The following is a 26,699-nucleotide window of genomic DNA, read 5'->3' as shown; positions in this document are numbered from 1 at the left end:
AGACCTAGAAGCAACCACTAAAATTCTCTTCTTAAAATCTCTCTCTAAGAATATAAACTCCAGGGTGTAAATCAAATGTCTGACTGATGCTCATAATGTGACAGTGGTACTTCTGATTCAAAGCTGAGTTCTGCTGTAATAGGCATAGCCAGAAGGCAAAATTAAATGTGCAATGTCTAAACTGAGTTCACTGATCATCTTGTTTTCCTCTGAGAACCTCAAGCTGTGGTTTACAAACAGTTTTCTTGCAGGATGTGCCCTAAAATAGCAAACTGATTTTAACTTATCTGTTACCTTGGGGCTTTGTTTACTCTCCTAAATGGAGAAGCAGCAGGATATTAAAGAAAGAATTCTGGGAAAGTACGCGATCTAGAACTGTTTCCCCAGCCTTTTGATGTGGTCACATGTTATGTAGAAATAACTGATTCAACAAAAATGAATGTTTTTGTGTATCTGCTTGTTTGAGATGGCTTAGGGGTTTTTGTATTCTAATGTGTTTGGTGAATCCTCAAAAGGAAATATGGATAAAAGTGGTACAAACAGTGGTTTCACCACAGCATGCATGTTTTGTTGATTTCTTATGAAGATTTGATCTCAAATGAAGGTACTTTGGGAAATGTTGGCCTGGTAGAAGCTAATGTTAATACTTTGTTTTAAAGAAACAATTATGAAAAGTTTAATACTATCATTAATGATGTTTTTTTCTTCTTTAAGTGTGATATTAGTGAATGAGAAGATTTGAAATATTTTTTGATTCCAATTTTTATTGGGACATAGTCTATAACATTTTAGGTGTGATGTGTATCATCACATATTTTCTCAAAGAGAAATGTCTGTATATGTGGAAAACCTGAGTGAGTCACTGAATTTTTCACATTTCTATATGAGATGTGTTGATGCAGACTGTGACGTGGCATGGATTGTTCAAATAAATTATTTGAAAGTTTTGCTGAATCATATAGAATATTAAAGTATGAAGAAGTCAATGGAACTGTTTAATAAATTTACCTCTCTTGCTTTAAGGAAATCCCAGTTCAAGGAGATAAAGTAACATGTTCAAGTCTAAGTATTAGAAAGAAAAAAAAACAGCAAAAACTAAGAAAAACAGTAATAAACAGGATATCTGTTTTTTTCTCTCTCGTATCTTTAGGGAACCCAAAGATTTCCAGCCCTGGCTCTTGTCTTGATGACATGGGCTTCCATTCCCAAGGCCTCATCATGGTCCCTGGTAGCTGCTGGCATTTCAGCATTTATGTGTTTGTTCTAAGCAGCAACAAGAGGAGGATGAAAGGATTCTCTCTTTCTCTTTTTTAAAATATTTATTTATTTATTTATTTTGACAGAGAGAAAGAGAAAAAAACACGAGTGGGAGAGTGGGGGAGGGGCAGACAGAGAGGGAATGAGAGAGAATCGTAAGCAGGCTACATGTTCAGCAAGAAGCCCAACTTGGGGCTCAGTCTCACAACTGGGACATCATGATGTGAGCTGATATCAAGAGTCAGACGCTTAACTAACTGAGCCATCCCAGTGCCCCAAAAGGATTCTCTTTAAGAGCATTTTCCGGAAGTTGCACACCCCTCTCTCCTCATATCCACCATTAGAATTTAGGCATATGGTCAAAACCTAAAGGCAAGGAAGCCGTATGCCCAGCTAAAAATTGAGAAGAAAGTGAGAACAGTGATTAAGGGATAATTAACAACCTCTGCCACTCAGGAAGCCAATTAAGGCATCAGCTTTTTAGATTTACTGTTTTTTCTTTAAATAAAAAAAAAAGTTTATTGAGGGAGGGGCCAAGATGGCCAAACAGCATGGAAGTTTTTGTTTTTTTTTTTTTTTGCATCACTCGCCCCTGAAATACAGCCAGATCAACAATAAACCATCCCGCACACCTAGAAAACTGATTTGAGGATTAACACAACAACCTGAACCAGAGAACTCAGCAGGTACCCGGCCTGGAGAGGTGAACTGGGGGAGAGAGAAGCTGCGGAGGGCAAGGAGCTGTTTTTGCTTGAGGAGAGAGTATGGAGATGGGGGGAGCAGAGTATGGAAAGCATCCCCCCCACCCCTGCCCAAGCAGCTGGAGAGAAAAGAAAGAGTACACAAGGGACTGAAGAAAAAAGGGATAAAGGAGAAAGGAGAGGGTTTAAATTCCATTAAGACTCTATAAACAGAGGGAGTGCAGAGTCTGAAACTCCACAGCTTGATACCTGGCGGTGCTCTGGTGGGAAGGGCGAATCCCCAGGAGCAGAGAGCGAGGTCCTCAGGGTCCTCAGGCCACATGGGGAGAGGCAGTTCCCCTGCTGGGAGGACATTTAGTAAAGTCTGTGTGGCCACCCCACAGGCCAAGGTCCCAGCAGACCCTGGAGAACAACCACATTGCTGTTGTTGGAACAAGGACATTAAGGAGGAAGCCTGGTGTCAGATGCGTGTTGTGATTTTCCATAAATTCTGAAGCACTGCTGCTACATGATCGCGTGAACTTTTTCTGGGACCGGCTGGCACTCAGCCAGAGTCTCTTATCATCAGCAGCAGCACGGTCTCCCAAATGTTCCTGGAGGCAGGCCAGCACCCAGCCATTTCTCAGTGAGACCCTCTCCCAGAAGGTATGACCCTCTTCCAGAAGGGTCAAAACTATAGTCCCTCAGAAGTGAGAGGTTGGGAACCCCACAGCTGCATCTGAGATAAAACTCAGGAGGGAGTGCTGCCTGGCAATCTGATGGCTTGGTCATGGACAGTGTAAAAGCAGACAGTGAATGGAAGCCAGAGACAAAGGAGGAATGTGCAATTGCTAGTTGGGGAGAACAGAGTTCTGATACTAAAGACTGGGTAGCTGGATGACGCCATTTTCACTCCTCCAGCACCTGTGCATACACACCTACAGGCACCACAGCAATCCACCTTAGTAAGCTAAGCAACATCATCTAGTGGAGAATGGAGCCGTTACACTAAGCCCCGCCCACCTGGGCCAACCTTGCTCTTCAGGAACATCACAAATCTCTCTGCTTGCTTGGTTTACAGACTATAAAATGATTCATAGTTTGACTTCTAAGAGAAACCTATGTAATTTCAGTTGTACTTCAGTCTGATTGCTGCTCCATCTATTCAATTTTTTTTTCTTTTATTATTCTTGAATACAGAAAGAGAAAAAATTTATTTTTATTTTCCATTTCTCTTATAAATACTTTAATTTATTTTTCTACTATATTTTTTACTTTTTTGTAAATTTTTCAAATTCTATTTTATTACTTCCATCATTTTATTTTATTCTATTTCGTTGTATTCAAATTTTCAGATTTTCAAACATTTTCCTATTTTTTGTTTGTTTGTTTCTTTCTTTTCTTATCTTTCCCTTTTTTCTCTAATCTATCAAGTTTCTTTCGACAACCAGACCAGAACACACCTAAGATGTAGCATCCCTTATTTGATTTTTTGTGTTGTTTTTAATTTTTTTTTTTTCAACGTTTTTTATTTATTTTTGGGACAGAGAGAGACAGAGCATGAACGGGGGAGGGGCAGAAAGAGAGGGAGACACAGAATCGGAAACAGGCTCCAGGCTCCGAGCCATCAGCCCAGAGCCTGACGCGGGGCTCGAACTCACGGACCGCGAGATCGTGACCTGGCTGAAGTCGGACGCTTAACCGACTGCGCCATCCAGGCGCCCCTGTTTTTAATTTTTTAATTGTAATTTTTTTACCTTATTAATTCCTTTTCTTCCTTTAAAACGATGAAATGATGGAATTCACCCCAAAAGAAAGAACAGGAAGAAATGACAACCAGGGACTTAATCATCACAGATACACACAAAATGTCTGAACCAGAATTTAGAATCATGATAGTAAGAATACTAGCTGGAGTTGAAAACAGATTAGAATCCCTTTCGCTGGAGATAAAAGCTAGTCAGAATGAAATAAAAAATGGTATAACTGAGATGCAATCTCCAATGGATGCCACAGCAGCAAGGATGGTTGAAGCAGAGCACCAAATCAGTATTACAGAGGACAACTTTACAGAGAACAATGAAGCAGAAAAAAAAGAGGGAGACTAAGACAAAAGAGCAAATTTAAGAATTAGAGAAATCAGTGACTCATTAAAAAGGAACAACATCAGAATCATAGAGGACCCAGAAGATGAAGAGAGACTAAAAGGGGTAGAAGGGCTATGTGAGCAAATCATAGCGGAAAACTTTCCTAACCTGGGGAAAAACACAGACATCAAAATCCAGGAAGCACAGAGGACTCCCATTAGATTCAACAAAAACCAACCATCAACAAGGCATATCTTAGCCAAATTCACAAAATATTCAGAAATATTCAAAAATGTGCAGCCAAGACTTCTTTATCCAGCAAGGCTGTCATTCAAAATAGAAGGAGAGATAAAAAGTTTCCCAGACAAACAAAATTAAAGGAGTTTGTGACAACTAAACCAGCCCTGCAAGAAATTTTAAGGGGGGCTCTCTGAGAAGAGAAAAGACGGGGGGGGGGGGGAAAGAGCAAAAGCAACAAAGGCTAGAAAGGACCAGAGAACACCACCAGAAACTCCAACTCTACAGGCAACATAAAGGCAATTAATTCATATCTTTCAGTACATACTCTAAATTTCAATGGACTAAATGCTCTGATCAAAAGACATAAGGTAACAGAATGGATAAGAAAACAAGATCCATCTGTATGCTGTTTACAAGAGACCCACTTTAGACCTGAAGACACATTCAGATTGAAAGTAAGGGGATGGAGAACCTTCTATCATGCTAATGGTAGACAAAGGAAGCCAGAGTAGCCATAATCAAACAATCTAGACTTTAAATAAAGACTGTAACAAGAGATGAAGAAGGGCATCATATCATTATTAAGGGGTCTATCCACCAAGAAGATCTAACAATTGTAAACAGTTGTGCTCTAAATGTGAAAGCACCCGAATATATAAATCACTTAATCACAAACATAAAGAAATTCATTGATACTAATACCATAATAGTAGGGGACTTCAACACCCCACTTACAACAATGGACAGATCATCTAATCAGAAAATCAACAAAGAAATAATGGCTTTGAATGACACACTTGACCGGATGGACTTAACAGACATATTCAAAACATTTCATCCTAAAGCAGCAGAATACACATTCTTCTCCAGTGCACATGGAACAGTCTCCAGAATAGATCACATACTGGGGCACAAATAAGCCCTCAACAAGTACAAAAAGGTCAAGATCATACCGTGCATATTTTCAGACTACCACGCTCAAAATCAAAATCAACCACAAGAAAAAATTTGGAAAGATAACAAATGCTTGGAGACTGAAGAACATCTTACTAAAGAATGAATGGGCTAACCAAGAAGTTAAAGAGAAAATTAAAAAGTACATAGAAGCCAATGAAAATGGCAACACCGCAGCCCAAAACCTCTCGGAGGCAGCAAAGGCAGTCATAAGAGGGAAGTAGATAGCAATCCAGGCCTTCCTAAAGAATGAAGAAAGGTCTCAGATACACAACCTAACCTTATACCTTAAAGATCGGGAAAAAGAACAGCAAATAAAACCCAAAACCAGCAGAAGACAGGAAATAATAAAGATTAGAGCAGAAATCAATGCAGTCAAAACTAAAAAAAACAGTAGAACTGATCAATGAAACCCAAAGCTGGTTCTTTGAAAGAATTAACAAAATTAATAAACATCTAACCAGTTTGATCCAAAAGAAAAAGGAAAGGACCCAAATAAATAAAGTCAAGAATGGAAGAGGGACATCACAACCAACACAACAGAAATGCAAATAAGAGAATATTAGGAGCAATCATACACCAATAAATTGGACAATCTGGAAGAAATGGAAAAATTCCTAGAAACATATAAACTACCAAAACTGAAACAGAAAGAAATAGAAAATTTGAACAGACCATAACCAGTAAAGAAATCAAATTAATAATCAAAAATATCCCCAAAAACAAGAGTCCAGGGCCAGATGACTTTCCATGAGAATTCTACCAAACATTTAAGGAAGAGTTAACACCTATTCTCTTGAAGCTGTTCCAAAATATTGAAATGAAAGGAAAACTTCCAAACTCTTTCTATGAAACCAGCATTACCTTGATTCCAAAACCAAAAATCCCCATAAAATGAGAACTATAGACCAATTTCCCTGATGAACATGGATACAAAAATCCTCAACAAGGTATTGACCAACCGGATCTATCAATACATTTAAAAAATATTCACAATGACCAAGTGGGATTTATACCTGGGATGAAGGGCTGGTTCAATATCCATATTCAATATATGCAGAGAAAGCATTTGACAAAAGATGGCATCATTTCTTGATGAAAACCCTCAAAAAAGTAGGGATAAAAGGATCATACGTCAAGATCATAAAAGCCATATATGAAAGCTAGTTTCATCCTCAATGGGGAAAAACTGAGAGCTTCCCCCTAAGATCAGGAACAAGACAGGGATGTCCACTCTGGCCACTGTTATTCAACATAGTATTGGAAGTCTTAGCCTCAGTAAGACAACACAAAGAAATAAAAGCATCTAAATCAGCCAGGAGGAGGTCAAACTTTCACTCTTTGCAGATGACATGATACTCTATATGGAAAACCCAAAAGATTCCACCAAAAAACTTCTAGAACTGGTCCATAGATTCAGCAAAGTCGCAGGATATAAAATCAATGCATATAAATCGGTTGCATTCTTATACACCAACAATAAAGCAACAGAAAGAGAAATCAAGGAATCGATCCCATTTAAAATTGCAACAAAAACCATAAAATACATAGGAATAAATCTAGCCAAAGAGGCGAAAAATCTATATGTTGAAAACTATAGAAAGCTCATGAAAGAAATTGAAGAAGACACCCAAAAAGAATGGAAATAGATTCCACGCTCCTGATAGGAAGAACAAATACTGTTAAAATGTCAATACTACCCAAAGCAATCTACATATTCAATGCAATCCCTATCAAAATAACACCAGCATTCTTCACAGAGCTAGAACAAATAATCCTAAAATTTGTATGGAAACAGAAAATACCCCGAAGAGCCAAAGCAATCTTGAAAAAGAAAACCAAAGCAGGAGGCATCACAATCCCAGACTTCAAGCTATACTACAAATCTGTAATCATAAGAAAGTATGGTACAGGGGTGCCTGGGTGGCTCAGTCGGTTAAGCGGCCGACTTCAGCTCAGGTCATGATCTCACACTCCGTGAGTTTGAGCCCCGCGTCGGGCTCTGTGCTGACAGCTCAGAGCCTGGAGCCTGTTTCAGATTCTGTGTCTCCCTATCTCTGACCCTCCCCCGTTCACGCTCTGTCTCTCTCTCTCTGTCTCAAAAATAAATAAACGTAAAAAAAAAAAAAAAAAAAAAAAAAAAAGAAAGTATGGTACTATCACGAGAACAGACACTCAGATCAATGGAACAGAATAGAGAACCCAGAAATGAACCCACAGACGTATGCCCAACTAATCTTTGACAAAGCAGGAAAGAATATCCAGTGGAATAAAGACAGTCTCTTCAGCAAGTGGTGCTGGAAAAACTGGACAGCGACATGCAGAAAAATGAACCTGGACCACTTTCTTACACCATACACAAAAATAAACTCAAAATGGATGAAAGACCTAAATGTAAGACAGGAAGCCATCAAAATCCTCGAGGAGAAAGCAGGCAAAAACCTCTTTAATCTTGGCTGGAGCAACTTCTTACTCAACACGTCTCCAGAGGCAAGGGAAACAAAAGCAAAAATGAACTATTGGGACCTCATCAAAATAAAAAGCTTCTTTCTGCACAGCGAAAGAAACAATCAGCAAAACTAAAAGGCAACTGACAGAATGGGAGAAGATATTTGCAAATGACATATCAGATAAAGGGTTAGTATCCAAAATCTATAGAGAACTTATCAAACTCAACACCCAAAACAAATAATCCAGTGAAGAAATGGGCAAAAGACATGAATAGACACTTCTCCAAAGAAGACATCCAGATGGCCTACTGGCGCATGAAAAAATCCTCAATATCACTCATCATCCAAGAAATATAAATCAAAACCACACTGAGATACTACCTCACACCTGTCAGAATGGCTAACTTTAACAACTCAGGCAACAACAGATGTTGGTGAGGATGTGGAGAAAGAAGATTTCTTTTGCAATGTTGGTGGGAATGCAAGCTGGTGCAGCCACTCTGGAAAACAGTATGGAGGTTCCTCAAAAAACTAAAAATAGAACTACCCTAGACCCAGAAATTTTCACTACTAGGCATTTATCCACGGGATACAGGTGTGTTGTTTTGAAGGGACACATGCACCCCCATGTTTATAGCAGCACTATCAACAATAGCCAAAGTATGGAAACAGCCCAAATGTCTACGATGAATGAATGGATAAAGAAGATGTGGTGTATATATATGTATATATATAATATATACACATATATATTATATATACACACATATATATATTACTCGGCAGTCCAAAAGAATGAAATCTTGTCATTTGCAACTATGTAGATGGAACTAGAGGGTATTATGCTAAGCAAAATTAGTCAGAGAAAGACAAATATCATATGACTTCATTCATATGCGGATTTTAAGATACAAAAGAGATGAACATAAGGGAAGGGGAGCAAAAATAATATAAAAACAGGGACAGGAACAAAACATAAGAAACACTTAAATATAGAGAACAAACGGTGGGTTGCTGGAGGGGATGTGGGAGGAGGGATGGGCTAAATGGGTAAGGGGCTTAAAGAATCTACTCCTGAAATAATTTTTGTACCATGTGCTAACTAACTTGGATGTAAATTATGAAAAAAAATAAATTATAGAAAATTTTAAAAAGTTATTTATTTATTTTTAGAGCGAGAGAGAGTGGATAAGCAGGGGAAGAGCAGAGAGGGAGGGAGAGAGAGAGAGAAAGAGAGAGAATCCCAAGCAGACTCCATGCTGTCAGGATAGAGCCCTACACAGGGCTCGAACCCAAGAACCATGAGATTATAACCTGAGTTGAAATCAAGAGTCGGATGCTTAACCGATTGAACTACCCAGTCACCCCCCTGTTTATTCTTTATTTTTATTTGTTTGTTTGTTTATTATTTTTACCACATCTCCCCTTATTATGTGAATATACTCAGGTTCTCCATTATTAAAGTCTTCAAGCTCTATTTCAAATCTTCCCTTCCTCATAAAGCTTTTCCTGATTATCAAACCTCATTATGATGATTTATGTCTCTGAATTTTCATGTATTCCATCTATACTACAACTTCTGGGTGGTGTTGTATTGTAGGCACTTCTGTTTGTATGCAGACTTTTTCCAACTGCATCTCAATTCCAAAAGGCCTGAGAGTACAATGTTACTATAGAATTGTAACTGACCCAAGTTTTTTATTTTCTGGACCCAATGACACTTGGACCTTCAATCTAGTTTAGTAGCTGTAACCTTGTTGACCAGAATTGTTTACAAAGCTTCATCCCACCCCTTGACTTCTGTGGTGTCACACATCAACTCTTCTTATGAGTTGCAACTAGAAGGTTAGTGTTAGAACACTTTTCTCACAATCCATAGTAGAAGAAATCTTGCACTTTGAGCCCCACTCAGTGCTCACTTGTAAGATATTTTAATACAGTCAAAGTTTGCACACTGTTAGCCTACAGACTGGATCTGATTTATAGACCTATTTTACTTGGCTCATTAAGGTCATTAAAAGAGTGATTTAGTTGCCAACATTTAAAAATCAGGAGAAGTCATGTTAAAAAAAGAAAATAGAATTTCTAGATGTTCTTGAAAAAATTCAAAGATCTGGCAACATTGGGCCAACATGCCTTCATTCTATTAATAGGCTTGAGCTGAGTAGCTGTTATCCTGTTAGAAGATACAATGCTATGTGTTCACTAAATCTTGTTTCTTTTTCTTGTCTTCTTTTCTGAGCACTTGCAATCAAACAGGTATGGCTGTTTGAGTTCAACCAATACAATATAGTTAAAGTGATACATGTAACTTGGAGGAATGGCTGCTGAAAAAATTGCCTATATGATACTCACTGTTCCCTTTCTTACCCTGTATGTCAGACTGGTACAGAGGATACAATTGGAAAACTTCAAGGCTATAAGAGACAATAGAGGCATAGAAGGAGTCTGAATCCTTGAGCTATTACATGGAACAGAATTCCCATGCTAATCTACACTATAACATAAACAATAAATAAACCCTCACTGTATTTATTAAACCATTAGGATTTGAAGATTGTTTGTTACAATAGTTAGCCTAAACCTCTTTTTTTTAAACTAATCTCTACCCCAAAGTGGGGCTCAAACTCACAGCTTCAAGATCGAGAATCACATGCTTTACTGACTGAACCAGCCAGGCATCCCTAATACAGTCTCTTCAGACAGTGGTAGGCAGTCTATAGTTCACCATGATCTCCACCAATCCCAATTAACCTTCCTAATTCCAATGAGTTGCCTTTTTGACTTAATTATGCACTGAGAGCAGTCATAGAGCAAATTTTGAGGACTGAGTTTAAAAGGAATTTGACAAAGTGAAGTATTTAAAAACTATTTTACTAAAACCTGGATTACTTATCATAAAAAAGAACAGTTGAAAGAATTATGAGTGTACAGCTTGGAAATTTAGAAGGTATTTTAAGCAATCTCCAAATATTTGAAAGGGTTATACAATGAGGATTTGAGCTTGCTTTTTATATCTCTGGAGGACATAATTATGACCAACTGGACAAAAAGAGAACTAAAAACCACCTTCCAGGGTGTAACAGAGACTATTTTTATATTGGATTAATAGGTTGGATTAGAAGTCTCCTGAATTTCAGAAAAATTCATAGATTTTATTAAGTTTGTGCTAAAAATTACTCATATTATATGTGACTATACCTATTATATGTGACTCATATTATATGTGACTATACCTATTATAGGTTCTGCTATCCTTGGAATATTACAGTTTTTGTTTTGTTTTAGTTTGGTTGTTTTTATTGTTACAATTAACTTATTATGCTTTGTTTTTACAAAGTGAACTTCAGGGCCGCCTGGGTGGCTCAGTTGTTTAAGCGTCCCACTTTGGCTCAGGTCATGATCTCATGGTCTGTGAGTTCAAGCCCCGCGTCGGGCTCTGTGCTGACAGCTCAGAGCCTGGAGCCTGTTTCAGATTCTGTGTCTCTCTCTTTCTCTGACCCTCCCCTGTTCATGCTCTCTCTTTCTCTCTGTCTCAAAAATAAATAAATGTTAAAAAAAAAAATTAAAAAAAAAAAACAAAAAAAACAAAGTGAACTTCAGCTGTGTTACAGATTGATTTGTTTATTATGAATACAAAATGAAATTGCCTTGGTAAAGTAATTAATAATCAATAGACCCTAATGATGCTACAGTGTTACTTTCATAGCTCCTAATATTGAAGATAGATGAGCTTTTATGTTTCTTTATGTGAATCTTCGTAAAGAGATCCAGTGACTATTCAATTTATAACCATTTTAAAATTTCATGATTTTTTACAGAATCCTAGTTAATGTTAACATCATTAAAATATAAAATATATTCAAAAGACTTCCCTAAAATAATTCCTTTATCTGAAAAAAAACAAGTATATCTGTCTTTCTGCCCTTTTCTGAACTTTTCAATCTATGTGACCTAATCTCAAATAAAAATATGAGGGTGCCTGGGTGGCTCAGTCAGTTAAGCATCTGACTTCGGCTCAGGTCATGATCTCACGGTTCATGGGTTTGAGCCCTGTGTTGGGCTCTGTGCTGACAGCTCGGAGCCTGGAGCCTACTTCAGATTCTGTGTCTCCCTCTTTCTCTGTCTTCCCCGATCATGCTCTCTCTGTTACTCTCTCTCTCTAAACTAAACATTAAAAAAATCAAAAATTAAAATGTGAAAGTTACTCTTGAAATCACGTGGCTTTCCTTTCAATCCTATTCACTTCTTTATCTTTCCAGAAATAACCATTAACCTAAATTTGGAATTTATTGTTCCCATGAATATTTTGGAATTGCTACATAAGCAGGTATTAATAAATTATATATTATTGATTTGGCTGCTGTGAAAACATATATAGTTGACCCTTGAACAATGCAGGGGCTGGGGGGTCAATCCCCCACACAGTCAAAAATCCATGTATTACCCCAAAACTTAACTACTAATAGCCTACAGTTGACTGGAAGCCTTAGCAATAACATAAACAGATGATTTACACGTTTTGCATGTTGTGTATATTATATACTGTATGCTTATAATAAGATAGAGAAAAGAAAATGTCTTTAAGAAAGCCATAAGCGGGGCGCCTGGGTGGCTCAGTCGGTTGAGCGTCCGACTTCAGCCCGGGTCATGATCTCGTGGTCCGTGGGTTTGAGCCCTGCATCGGGCTCTGTGCTGACGGCTCAGAGCCCGGAGCCTGTTTCAGATTCTGAGTCTCCCTCTCTCTCTGACCGTCCCCTGTTCATGCTCTGTCTCTCTCTGTCTCAAAAATAAATAAACATTAAAAAAAAATTTTTTTAAAAAAGAAAGTCATAAGGAAGGGAAAATATATTTACAGTAATGTACTGTATTTAAAAAAAAAAAATCCACGCATAAGTCGACCCCTGCAGTCAAACCCAAGGGTCAAGGGTCAAGGGTTGTTCAAGGGTTAGCTATGTATGCACCACACGCAATGCAATTTGTTTTTTCTTATTCAACATTATGGGCTTTTTTTTTGGTTTGTGTTCAAAAAAGCGAATGCATTCCTGTTAAATATTTTACTTGTTTTTCTCCTTAAGCATTTAAACAATTAATTAATTTGTGCTAATCCATTCATATGGTTCCAAAGTCAATAAGCATAAAACACTGTAGAGTTAAGTCTTCCTCCCACCCCTGTACTTTAGCCACCCAGTTTCCACCCACCTCCACTCCCCAAAATAGGTACCCATGGTTACTGATTCCTTGTGTATCTCTCCAGAAATGTTTTAAATGCACAAATAAATGATAGCATGCTATGTAATGTTCTGTAGATTGCTTTCTTTACTTAATAATGTATTATCTTTTCACATCCGTGAAGAAAAAACATCCTTTACCCCTTCTTAGTGTAGCATGATGTTTCATTTTATGATTGGACCTTTGCATATTTACTATTCTATTAATGTACTTTTAAGTTGTGTCTATTTTTTTAGCCACTACAAATAATGTGGCAACATATAAGTATATACCCATATATGTAATTTTGCACATATGAATTATATTAGTTATCTATTATAGCATAAGAAACTTTTAGCTTAAATTGACAAATATTTATTATCTGACATTTTCTGTGTGCTGAGATTCCAGATACAATCCACATACAATCTTTAGCTAGATTCTTCTGCGTCAGTAAGTCTCATGAGGCTGTTATCAGGGATTGGTCTGTGTCTGCATCTGAAGGCTTGACTGGGGGAGGATCTGCTTTCAGGCTCACTCACATGGTTGCTGTCAAGATTTAATTCCTTAGAGAACTTTATTTAGAATAAACAAATATTAAAACTATACCCACTATTTCAAAATGAGTGAAAAGGTACCAAATTATTAAATAAGAAATAAATACATAAAAATATTGCAACAATTAGACTTAGAAAAGCCTAGAAGTGTGATGGCAGAACTCAAAAACTAATCAAATTTTATTTTTTAAATACTTTGATGAATAATTGTGCCTGTAGGTTGGAACACAAGTGCTAGAGTTTCACTGCGATATATGCTGAGATGTGGGAATTGCTTCATCCAAGCACCTATACATCTTTAAATTTACTAAATATTGCTAAATTGCTATCTAAAATGGCATAAAAGATAAAGTAAAAGTAGTTTTGCTAGTTTACATTTACACCAATATTTTAGGAGACTTAACAGTTCTACATATATTTATCTACACTTTTATTGTCAAACTGTTCCAATTTTGCCAATCTCTTGGGAGTGAAATGCTATCAAAATATTATTTAAATTTTTAACTGTGTGATTACTAATGAGGTTTTTCATTTCAATATAATTATCATATTTTTTCTGAATTACCTGCTCATATCTCCTATTTTCCTCAGTTTTCTTTTCTTCTTCTTGATTCTTTGATAATAATTCTTCAACCTACTCTGGAAAGCAGTACTCTATTTGTTATATGCATTTCAAGTATCTTTTTCTTAAGTTTCAGGTATGTTTTCTTAATTTTCAGTGTCTCTTTTTGAAATAAAACTTGTCATTTTAATGTAATATATATTCCAACAAATGTTCACATATGGCTTGTGGTGTTAAGTTTTTATGCTTTTCCCCACCTCCTGTCCCTGTAAGAAAAATAATTGTCCTATACATTCGTGAATATTTTTATAAAGTTTTACTTTTCCTTGTGAGTCTTTAATCCATAGATTTTAGTTATCATTTGAGGTATGGTTCCAAAAGTTTATTTTTGCTGCATCAATAACCACATTGAAACCATTTTTTCACTAATACAAACTATGATGCAACTGGCTTCCTTGTGCACATGAGCACATGGAAAAGAAAAAGAGGAGGTACTGGGGTGAAGAAAATGCATGTTTTCGTATTCACTAGCTACTGCCAAAATTATTATCCTAAGGAAATTGTTAAATTGGTTCTATTACTAGTAAAGTATACCTCCTCATGAGCATCAACAAACATTAAATTGCACCAATCTGATAAGCCTTAATTGTTCTATCAGCAGTCATTTTACAAAGATATTTTTTCTTTCAATTTGTTTATTTGAGATATATTACACACTTACTTTTCCAAAATGGGTGGTCTGTTTTCTAAGTTTGCATGATTTGTGAATCCCAGTTTATTTTTTTCAGTGAGAAGCAAATATCCCCAAAGAATGTATTAAATAATGTATCCTTCCCCCAATGTTACCTTGTATATAAGACTATCTTAAAGGTGATCAAGGAAAAGGAATTTACAATTATTTATTTGAATTTGCTCATCCCTGGGCTTTAAATATTCATAATACTAATAATATCTTATACCTTATGAGCACTTGGCAATTTTAAAGAGTTCTAAATGCATTTGACAAGCATTTAAAACTCAGATTAAAGTTTCTTGTAACTAAGCATAATAAAAGTAGTAAAATGTTCTTTTCATGTGGATGACTCACTTTTAGTTTCTTAGTTATTTATTATGTTATGTTTAATCAAAAATGCTTGCATATTTATATCAACTGTCTGTTTACCCCTTAGATTATTCATGCCTGAGTGAAGTGTCAGCTGCAGAAATAGGAGGTTTAATGAGTTTCATGGGGATACCTCATTCCAAGAACAAAAACTGGAAAAGGAATAAAACACAAGTGCCTGCATACTAATATGGCCCATTGTCAGAGCCAATCTCAGGAGCACAAGATGACAGATAGTCCCTACACAATATACACCTCATTTAGAGAAAACTTTGGTTCCAATTTGGTTTTCTTTTTATAAGTTAATCTCTTACAGACACCGTGCTAATGCTAAATACATAAACGACAAATACCCAAAGGGAGAGGTTACCACTACTCTACCCTGAATATTGCATTACTCTGCACCTGCTCAGGTTTTATTTTAGACTATTGCTTTGCTCTGCTGCTCTTTTCCTTCTTCTTCTTCTTCTTCTTCTTCTTCTTTTTTTTTTTAAGAACCATTGTTGTTTGTTAGAAATGGATGCCGAAGAATAAACATTTAGCTTATTAGCATTCTACACAGACATTCTTTTTCTTTGACCAAGAGCCTTAATTTACTTTGGTGAAGATAATGCATTATAAAGTACCTTTTTTACATATTTAATATATGCTATGTAGTGCTGGTCTGTTGGGACAGCAAGCAAAGTTAATTTAAAAGAGCGAAATTTAAAGTTGATGTATGAAGTGCATGAAAAATGGAGAACTAAGGCAATTATTTATGCTTTTCAGATTAAAAATTCCAATATATGTATAAATAAAAAGAGAAAGATTTGGGATCTGTATAATTTTGATATATTATTTTGTGTATGGTTTCTGTGTGTGCGTGTGTGCATGTGCGTGCGTGTGTGTGTGTGTGTGTAGTAAAATACATGGAATTAAATGGTCTTACATTTTACAGTAAAAATCAAACAAAAGACTTCCAAGAGACCTTACATTTCTTAAGCCACTTGAAGTTTTTAAAGTAACATTTTCCATTTCCAACCAACATTTTCCAACATTTTCAGAAGGATTTCATTAACTCATCTGAAACATAGAAGGAAATATTGTTTGTTTTGGTTTTAACATTGTTTTGAACTATATTCAGCACTTTTAAACTATATTCAGCACAAAGAGAATAAATTTCATTCATTAAAGCAGAAAGATGTTGATTTTTCCACACATAGAAGAATACTCTGATGTGGTGCACGGGTAACAATGAGGAAGAAGATAGGTAAGAGAGACAAATGAGAATGAACATTAATATAATGACTAATTCCTGGAAGACATTTTATGTATTATTTATATTATTATTGTGGTTGATGCTATTTCTTGTAATTCACTCATTTATTTCTTTTCTTTTCAAGCATTCTTTTTTTCTTTTAGGCAAATGACCTGAGAGAAGTAAGCGACTTGATCTATTAGAATTCAAAGATTTCCAAACTTCTAGTCCCCTAAACTAATACTCTTCCCACAACTCCAAGGGGTCTATTCAATACATCAGAGAAGGAGGACAGTCAAGAGCCCAACAATGATTTCAAATTAAGAAAATGAGACAATTATTGCAATTATACACACTTCCAAAATTCGTTTTTGTACAGTGTAACCCAAGTATTCAGATTCCAAAACATCCAAATAATTATTTCAATCTTTTCTTTCACTTTGCCAAATAAATTAAATGAAAAAAAATACTTCTCCATCAATATTTTTTGAATTAGATAGAGAAATATTAAAGAAATACTCTTTAAAATTTCTTGAATAAAAAAAACTTGAACTATCGTTGAAAAATAAAATAAAATTTCTTGAATGTGCTGATAGTAAATGCTACAATGTTTTCAGTCATCAATTAGGAAGGCCATTTATCTCACACTGGGCTTTGGAGTTCTGACTTTCAGAATCCAAATCCTAGCTCTAGAACTTATTTTCTAGACAGTGATATAACATTTCTGAAACTATTTTTTCCATGCATGTAATGGAGACAATAATATGCCTATGAATCATTTATGATGCTTGATTATAAGTTTTATAAAACTCCTCAAAACAAACCTCCATAACCAAAATGCAGTAGCCTATGTAAATTAAGAGTTCAGAGTTCTCAAGAAGTCTTTGATCCCTGCTCTGGCTTCATTTTTCTCAAGTTTTGTGACAATGTTGGCCTACTTCAGGATGGCCAAATGCCTGCAATAGTTCTGACCTTCCATGTCACGCTGTGTCCTTCTGAGTAAGAGAGCTCTACCTTACAATCGTAAAATGCAAACCCTTCAAGTTTCATTGGGATTTAACTATCTAGAAGGTTTTAAAAATTGTTTCTGCAGCAGGAAGAATGAGGAGTACTCTTAGTGGCTTAAGCCAATGTGTTGATCTGGGCACAGGCTCAGTAGTAAACAGGCCACATAGCAAGCTCACAGTGAGGGAAGAGACAGAAATGGCAATGGAGAATGCCAAAATCATTGTCCCCTGCAGCCTTCCTTATTGGGTGGTTACAGAGTGAAAGAAGTAATCTATGCAGTGCGCCCAGGAGAGTTTCTGACACACAGTAAAAAAATACATAAACATGAGATAATGTTTTTCTTCTAATGCTTTTACTTTATTTTCATTTCATTTGATGATTTTATTAGCAGACAATCTAAAATATAGGAGGCACAATTATATAGAGTATCTTATAAGTAATTTTTCTAGGATACTTATTCTATATGATTAAATTAAACTATTGTTATTTTATGTGCTGAATTTGACTTATACAGAGAGCCTAATCGTATATCTTGATTCAAACAATTCTTTGCTCTCATCCTCCCTTTTTATTTCCATAAAAATATTTATAATTAAATTAATTATTCAGCAATGGTTTATTTGCAAATAAAAAACTACAGTACAGTAATTTCATTAACTAGCTCATTGGTTCTCAAGATGTATGTGTTCATGATACACTTTCAAATGCACCAATTTGAGCTGAATATTTAAAGGGATTAAAAGAAAATGAGTAATTTTTTAAAGCACATTTCAGAAAATTAAAGGGAAGAAATCCTCTCATTGAAGTTATTCAACTATCTTTTTCAGAACCGAGTGACTGTGTAGTTTTATATTATGTCCTACTCTGACCACAATCTTGTGAACTTGCAAGATGTTTTCACATATTCTGATAAACATGTCATCTCTCTTTTTTTCCCCTTCCTTTTCTAGGCACCTCTCTCTTTTTTTTTATCATAAGAGATTCTATGTCACTTCACCAAACCCAATTTTTTATAATGATAATATTAGCTAAAATTTATTGACTGCCTATTATTTCCCAGAGGCTGTGTTATATTTTTATATGCCTTAAATCTCTCTCTTTTTTAAATGTTTCTTTATTTATTTTTAGAGAGAGAGAGAGTGCGAACAGGGGAGGGACAGAAAGAGAGAGAGAGAGAAAGAATCCCAGGCAGACTGCGCTGTCAGCTCAGAGCCAAATGTGGGGCTGGAACCTATGAACCGTGACATCATGACTTGAGCTGCAACCAAGAGTCAGATGCTTAACTGACTGAGCCACCCAGATGCCTCACTTTAGCGCTTTTAATCCTTGAAATGGTCCTTTTAGCACATATTATTGGGAACTCTGGAGTCAATCTGTCTTTCATTGCACTCTATGCTTCAAGGAGTTGCTTTTATAGTTGGAATAAGTCCCTACACAAAAGAATGCTTATATTGTCATCTCCCCCCCCCCCCCCCACCACCACACACACATCTGCTATGTGATAAGTTTAGAGCTCTTCAACCAGCAGGAGTTTCCATGCACAAGAACCCCAGACTCCCTGAGTTTGCAGCTTCATATTCATGCACACATAAAGACAGTTTCTCTTTTTTAAAAATATTTATTTATTTATTTTTGAGAAAGAGAGAGAGCGTGAGCTGGGGCGGGACAGAGAGAGAGGGAGAGAGAGAGAATCCCTAGCAGGCTCTGCACCGACAGTGCCAGGCTCAAACCTACAACCATGAGATAATGACCTGAGCTGAATTCAAGAGTTGGACATGTAAACAACTGAGCCACCCACGTGCCCGGTGTCTACCTATTTCTAAATCATAGTTTCAAATTCCTGGAATAAAGAATCTGATTGATCCAGCTAAGGTTAAATGTCCATGAATGATTCACTCAGCTATATCTAGTAAGAAGAATCTTATAGTTCAAGAAGATGGAGGAGGAGGAGGACGATGATGAGGAGGAGGAAGAATAGGAGGATGAGGAGGACAGGAATAGACCAGTTTTTGCTATTAGTACAACAGCTCTGATGAAAGGAAACAATGCTATATGAATGCGTAGTAGGATTAGAGGAAAACGGGACATACAGAGATCAGAAGAAGCTGGACAAAGGAACAGGAAGATACTTTGCAGAGGCACAATTCCTTAGCTTTATGTCTAAGGGTCTGGATAAGTGCTTTAGTGATGAACATGGGGAATTTATGAATTATTTATAGTTATTACTTATGTTTAACTTCATAACATACTTGTTTTTTCCTGTAGTGTGAGTTGAACCATTCTTACCAATTTCTCATAATATGAGTCAGAGAATCCTTCCTGATAGTTTTATAAAGTTATATCAAAATAGGGACTTTCAGTGGAATTGTAGTTAAGGTTCTTATAGTTGGTGATGGCAGACCATGTAAGTAGCATGTTTTACAGAATATTGCAGTAACAAGACATTGCTGTCTGGAAGTTTTCTGCTATTATACTCATTCTTTTAAAAAATGTTCTTTCCAGGAGCAAAGAAGTAAAAGAGAATATCAAAACACAACACAACATAGAACAACCAAGAACTCATACTCGGAAGTGCAATAATCACTTCCCTGGACATAATGGCTGTAGATGTCTCTTCACATCTTTTTATAGAGAGTGGCTTGCACTATAACTGAGTTTTCTGGTCCAAAGCTATCCAAGAGCTTCCTCTCTTCTTAGCATGTTGGACTCTTCTCTCCACTACACTGAAGAATACCATAGTTTTCTTAGTTACCATGAAGAGCCACGGATTATCTTTCACAAGCTAACTAGTTAATATCTGTAATGTCCATTGTGGATATTAACATAAAAAGTAAAAGAAAGAATAGGACCCTGCATTAGCAATTCAAACTCAATCCCAAATCAAGATCTGAATCATACTTTCCAACCAGGTTCTTTTTTAACAGGGAAAGATATAAGAAGACAACATTTAATATTATCAGCCTTTTTTTTTATCTTAACAATTTCAGTTGCTGTGCAATGATACCTCATTTCAATTTTAATTTGCATTTCCCTGATGACTAATGATAAATGTACATTTTGTGAGTTTTGGCCACCTGACTCTTATGTCTTTTGTATGCCTTTGTCTTTTTCCCATTTAGAAAATTGAGATTTATGTTTTCCTATTGACTGGTTTTTTTTAACCTTAATTTTATTGATAGATTATTTATTGAATAAGATAGTCTGGAGACAAGTCCTCTGAGGAATGTATGTGAGACAATTATCCATTCTAGTCAGTGGCTTATCTTTCCAGTCTCATAACCGTATCTTTTGTGAATAGTCTTAATTTCATAAAAGCTAATTTATCAAACCTTCTTTTATGATTTGCTTTTTGTGAACTGTTTCAAGGATCTTGCATACCTCAAACATGAAAGCCTTCTCTTATATTTTATTCTGGAAGCTTTATTAATTTACCTTTTATATTTTAATCTATGATCTATCTCAAACTAGTTTTTAAGAGTCAAATTTTTAAAAATGTTTATTTATTTTTGAAAGAGAGAGACAGCACACACATGGGAGTGGAGAGGGGCAGAGAGAGAGAGACAGAGAGAGAGAGAGAAAGAGAGAGAGAGAGAGAGAGAGAGAGAATCCTAAGCAGGTCCATGCTGTTAGTGCAGGGCCTGACTCAGGGCTCCAGCCCACAGTCATGAGCTCATGACCTGAGCCGAAATCAAGAGTCAAATGCCTACCTGGCTGAGCCACCCAGGTGCCCCTTTATGAGTCAAGTGTAATTTTATTAGTTATAAATATCCAACTGGCACAGTACCATTTATTGAAAAGACCATCTTTGTATAACAAATTGCAGTGGTGTTCTTATCACAAAACTGATGAACATGTATGTGTGAATCTATCTCTGAACTCCTCATTGTGATTCCTTAATCTCTATGTCTATACTCGTGCCAATATTACACTTTCACAATTACTGTGACGTTATACTAAGTATTGATACCTACTAATATAAGTAATTCAACTTTCTTCTTCTTCAATATTTCCTTGACCCTTCTAAATCCTTTTCATTTTCTTATACATTATAGAATTAGCTTAATTTTCATTAAAAAAAGGTGTTGGGATTTTGATTGGGATTTTATTTAATATAAAGACTAATTTGGATGGGGTCTAAAATCTTTAGTATTTGAGTTTTCTGTCACTACCTAGCAAATTACCACATTTAAGGAATTAAAACAACACATTAATTACCTCAATTTCCATAGTCCGAAGTCTGGGCATGGTTTATCTGGGTTCTCTGGCCAAGGTCAAGAATCACAAGGCTGTTTGTCTACAGCCAAAGTGTTGGTGGGATCTGGGGTCTTAAATGAGGCTCGAGGTCCTCTTCCAAGTACTTGTTCCTTTTTTTTTTTTTTAATTTGCTGTGTAGATCACTTTTCTGACAACTTGTTGTGACGATGACAGTAATATCAGAGTTTGAATAAGTCCTGCTACTGAAGTAAAATAAATTGGAGGGGAAGGGATGGGATGCAGGGCAGGAGAGGAGAGATGAAGAGACAGCTAAATAATCCAGCTTGGGGATTTGGGGAAGGGAAAGGAAGTTACCACAAGAAGAAAAATATAAACCCTAGTGAAAGCAGTCCTGCAAGAGTGTCCAAATTTAAACACTTCTAGTTGGTAAAAAGTGGTTGAGATTTTTCAAATTTGCGTTTCTTAAGTCAAGCCTGAAGAGGGGAGCATCTAAATAATTAGCATAAGACAGAGAAGCCAGATACCTTCTAAGAGGTGCAATAGCAAATAAATACAGGTCAGTTGGTTAGAAGGATGGAGATGTCAGAAGAAAGGGAGAAACAGATTCTAGCTGGCCTATTCTTACTACCCTTAGCCTTGGGTGAGTTTAAAAATGAGCAAGGCAGGTGGGCAATGTACTATGATATAGATTTGACTAAAGGTTGGCTTTCCCCCTTGGGTTAGTCCTGGTTTAGAGCCAGGCACCTCTAATCTAGCTGGCTCCACAATCCCTCAGTTCATGTAGATAAGAAACTGGCTGGGGTCTGTGTCAGCTTCTGCATCAACTCAAAGATGAATTTCACCTGGTTCTCATAGGCTTGCCATAAGATTTTCTCCCTGATTCCTTGGATACTAATGAAGTCCTGAAGGTAGAGGTCAATTAAGTTAAACCAGTAGATACCAGTCGTGAAGTTCATATAGTGTGGCTGTCTATGTTATGCATACAAATGGTGGGAGACAATATTGACTCCCAGGAAGATGAATCTGTTGGTGCAACTGATAGCCCAAGGCCTGGTCATTCAGAGGGGTTCAACACACAAAACTGGACAGTCATCAGCCACAATGCTCGTGATGAGCTCTTGTCTGAACATGCAGGGTGAATCTGGAAGTGGATTGTGACCTGGATCACTGGGGGAGACGACATTTACCTTGACCTCTACATTAAATATGGTGAGTGCCATGGTGGTTCTCACCAGGTCATTGGTTATGTTTGTCCCTCCATTAACCATAGGATGGGCCTCTCCTTACTTTAAATCAGCCTCAGGGGCACTCAATGGTCAGGAATCAGTTATTTGTTCCTTACAATGTAGAACTCTTGACAGCTTGCTTCTTTAAGACCCGGAGAGTCTCTGACTTCTTCCTTCTTTGCTGTCTAAACCGTCTTTAAAGGGCTCCTGTGATCAGTTAGGCCCACCTAGGAAAATTGCACTTTTCCTTAACTTCAACTAATTAGAGACATTAATTATATCTGCAAAATCCCTTCACTTTTGCCATATTCCTTAGGTAAGAAGCAAGCTAAGGGCCCTGACCACAGTCTAAAAGAGATTATATAAAGTATGAATCATTAGAGCTCATTTTACATTTCTGCATAGTACAAAGTAGTAAGTCTTCCAATACAGGAACATGCCATTTTCTCTACTTAAGCAACTTTTATTATTATTTTTTTAATCTTTGGTTATTTTTAAAAAAAATTTTTTTAACGTTTATTTATTTTTGAGACAGAGAGACAGAGCATGAACAGGGGAGGGGCAGAGAGAGAGAGAGACACAGAATCTGAAACAGGCTCCAGGCTCTGAGCTGTCAGCACAGAGCCTGACGCGGGGCTCGAACTCACAGACTGTGAGATCATGACCTGAGCCGAAGTGGGACGCTTAACCGACCAAGCCACCCAGGTGCCCCAATCCTTGGTTATTTTGAGAGAGAGAGAGAGACACAGAATCTGAAGTAGGCTCCAGGCTCTGAGCTGTCAGCACAGAGCCTGATGCAGGGCTCAAACTCACGAACTGCGAGATCATGACCTGAGCTAAAGTTGGACACTCAGCTGACTGAGCTACCCAGATGCCCCTCTTGAAGCCACTTTTAAATTTCTCTCAACCATATTTTATAGTTTGCATTGCAGCACATCTATTGGAAGATTTATTCCTAGGAATTATTTTTGTGCTGTTATAAATAATATTTTAGTGTTATTTTCTAACTGCTGTTTTCAGCATATCAAAATAAAATTTACTTTTGTATATTAACTTTGAATCCAACAACCTTGGTAAATGTACACAGTAACTTCTACTAGTTTATCTATAAATAAATATTATTAGATTTTATATACAATCATGTCATCTGTTCTTTTGTCCCCTCAATTTTATGCTTTTTTTAATGTCTTTTGCATTGGACAGAACCTATTGTACAAATTTAATGGAAGTGGTGATAGTGGCATTCTTGTCTTGTTCCCACCCTAAAAAAGAAAGTTAAATATTTCACCATTAGTTATGATATTTCCTATGGGTTTTTTGTAAATATCCTTTACCCAATCAAGGAAGCTTCCTTCCACTGCAATTTGTGGTTTCTCTCTTTTTTAATATCTAATGAGTGTTCAATATTGTCAGATGATTTTTCTGCATCTATTGATATGATTATATTATTTTTATTCTTTATTCTCTTCATACGATTAATTATATTAACTTTTCTAATATTAAACCAATCTTGCTTTCCTGAAATAAAACATTCTTCATCATGATACCATATCACATATTCTGCATATTACTTTATTCGACTTGCTAATTTTTATTTAAGAGTTTTACTTACACACCACGAAAAACACTACCCATAATTTTTCTTTCGTATATTGTTCTTGTCAGGTTTTAGTATCAAATTTATTTTGGCTTCCTAAAATGCCCTGGGAAGTATTCCTTCTTTTTATATGCCAAAGAAGTTTTTTGCCTTTTGATTAATATTATTTCTTCCTTATGTGTTTAGAAGACTTCACCAGTAAAGGCTGGAGTTTTATTTTTTGTGAAGACTTTAAGTTACAGATTCAATTCCTTCAAAGCATATAGGGCTGTTCAGACACTATTTTTTATCATGTCACTTGTGGTAAATTGTCTCTCTTAAGAAATTTTTCCTGTCATTTTCTCCTGTCTTCCTTCCATGTTAGTTCCACAAGATTCTTACTTCAGGCTTTCAGAATTCCCATCTCTGCTCAATTACCAATGAGAGTACGTTAATTCTTGACAAAAATTCTTTTCAAGCTGGTAGGTAAGCTTACTGACTATCAATGATTGGTATATTGCATAATTTCCCCATCTTTCTCATAACCAATCAACCATAACCAACAATCAAGTAAAGAGTTTTTTATTTGTATTTGGTATCTTTTAAATAACTTTTTTTCTAAAAGTTTTTTGTTTTTATAACCTTTGCTAATGAAGTCTCAGTACCTGAAGGGCAAAAGCTAGTAAAAAATTTGAAAGGATTGAAGACCCTTCTGTGCGTGTAACTGCATCCACTCTAATATAGGTGCCAATTGATCATCTAAACATCCCCCTGATAAGTCATCAATGTGGCATAATGTAGATATGCTTCATAATAAGTATAAAAATGAGGGGCGCCTGGGTGGCTCAGTCGGTTGAGCATCTGACTCTTGATTTCATCTCAGGTTGTGATACCAGGGTCGTGGATCAAACCCTATGTCTGGCTCCATGCTTAAGCATTCTCTTTCTCTCACCCTCTTCTCTCTCTCTCTCTCTCTCTCTCTCTGCCCCTTCCTCACTCATGCTCTTTCTCTCTAAAAGAATAAATAAATATAAAAATGAAGATAATTTTTACATGTCTTGATAATGTCAAAACATCCTAAAAATGTGGAAGAATCCAATTAACCATTTGGGTTTTGTTAGCTTGTACCTAAAATATGTTTTTATGACTATTTCACCCTTTATAAAGGCTATTTATTTTTAAATAATTCTGAAGGCACTTCAATATGTGAGAGCTAAGATTTTAGCAAATACACCTGAATTTTGGGAAATATGGATTTGTTCAAATATAGTTAAACAGTGTTTATGCAAAATACATATACCGTTTAAATATTTTTGATAGATATTGACAATAATACACAAATTGGTGAAATGGCAGTCCTAGATATTTGGGAATTTTGACTTTTATTTCTTCATCATAGCTTAGATAGCTTTTAGCTATTTCCAACACTTATAATTGTACCAAATTTTTACTTATTTGAAACTAGACTTAAAAATACTGTATCATCTGTCTAATCAACCAGAGAGGTATTTATTTTTATCAAGTATAAAGGAATAAGGTTTTCACTTTACACCATTCTGTAAAATGATTTTAAAAATCAAGCAGAAAAATTGTCTACCTGATTTCATTTGCTGGTTGGTTGATTGGTGTTTTGTTGGGTACTCTCAGAAGGGCAGAGCGTTAGTGAAGGATCAGATGGAGGGCACGTATGCTCAGACAAAGACAGTCTTCCACAAGTGTAAGTTGAATATTCTAAGAAATCTGTTACAGCTTGATCAGCATCATCAGTGTTTCACACACCAGATATAAAGTGTACTCTGAAATCCAACAGAGGCTGCCCCTCCAGTGCATTTTTGATGCTTTCCCCCTCTCTGCCTGAGTAGGTTCCTATCTGTTGATGCTTGATTGGCATGACAATTACTCTTTCTTCCTACTGCCAAAAATCCCTTTGATGGCCTCTCTCTAGACCTAGTTCCTCATTACCCCTAACTTTAAACTTGTAAACCACTTATTCCTTTATATGAGTGTGAGTCGACGTGAGTGTGAGTGTGAGTGTGAATTTGTGCCCAAGAAAATAGATTTGTTAGAGTTTAACACAGAAGAGCAAATATATGACCAGCTTTCCCTGTAGGTATCTATTTGGTAGTCTCATGGAAGACAATTTCGTTTAAATAAATTGTCATATCAAGATTTCAATACTTCAGTATTCACTCCTTTGGGTCCTCAGTATTAAAGTCTAAGTATTTCTCACTGGGTAGAATACTTAAACTTGCTGGCTGCTTGTCCTATAAGGAAGAATCAGTTGGAAACTAGTCTCAGTACTTGTAGGGTAAGAAAAAGAACTGCCCAGGTTAGAAA

Source organism: Panthera leo, chromosome B4, assembly GCF_018350215.1.
Source record: "Panthera leo isolate Ple1 chromosome B4, P.leo_Ple1_pat1.1, whole genome shotgun sequence".
NCBI lineage: Eukaryota > Metazoa > Chordata > Mammalia > Carnivora > Felidae > Panthera > Panthera leo.
The sequence above is the reverse complement of the archived record's forward strand: the minus strand, read 5'-3'. Positions refer to the sequence as shown.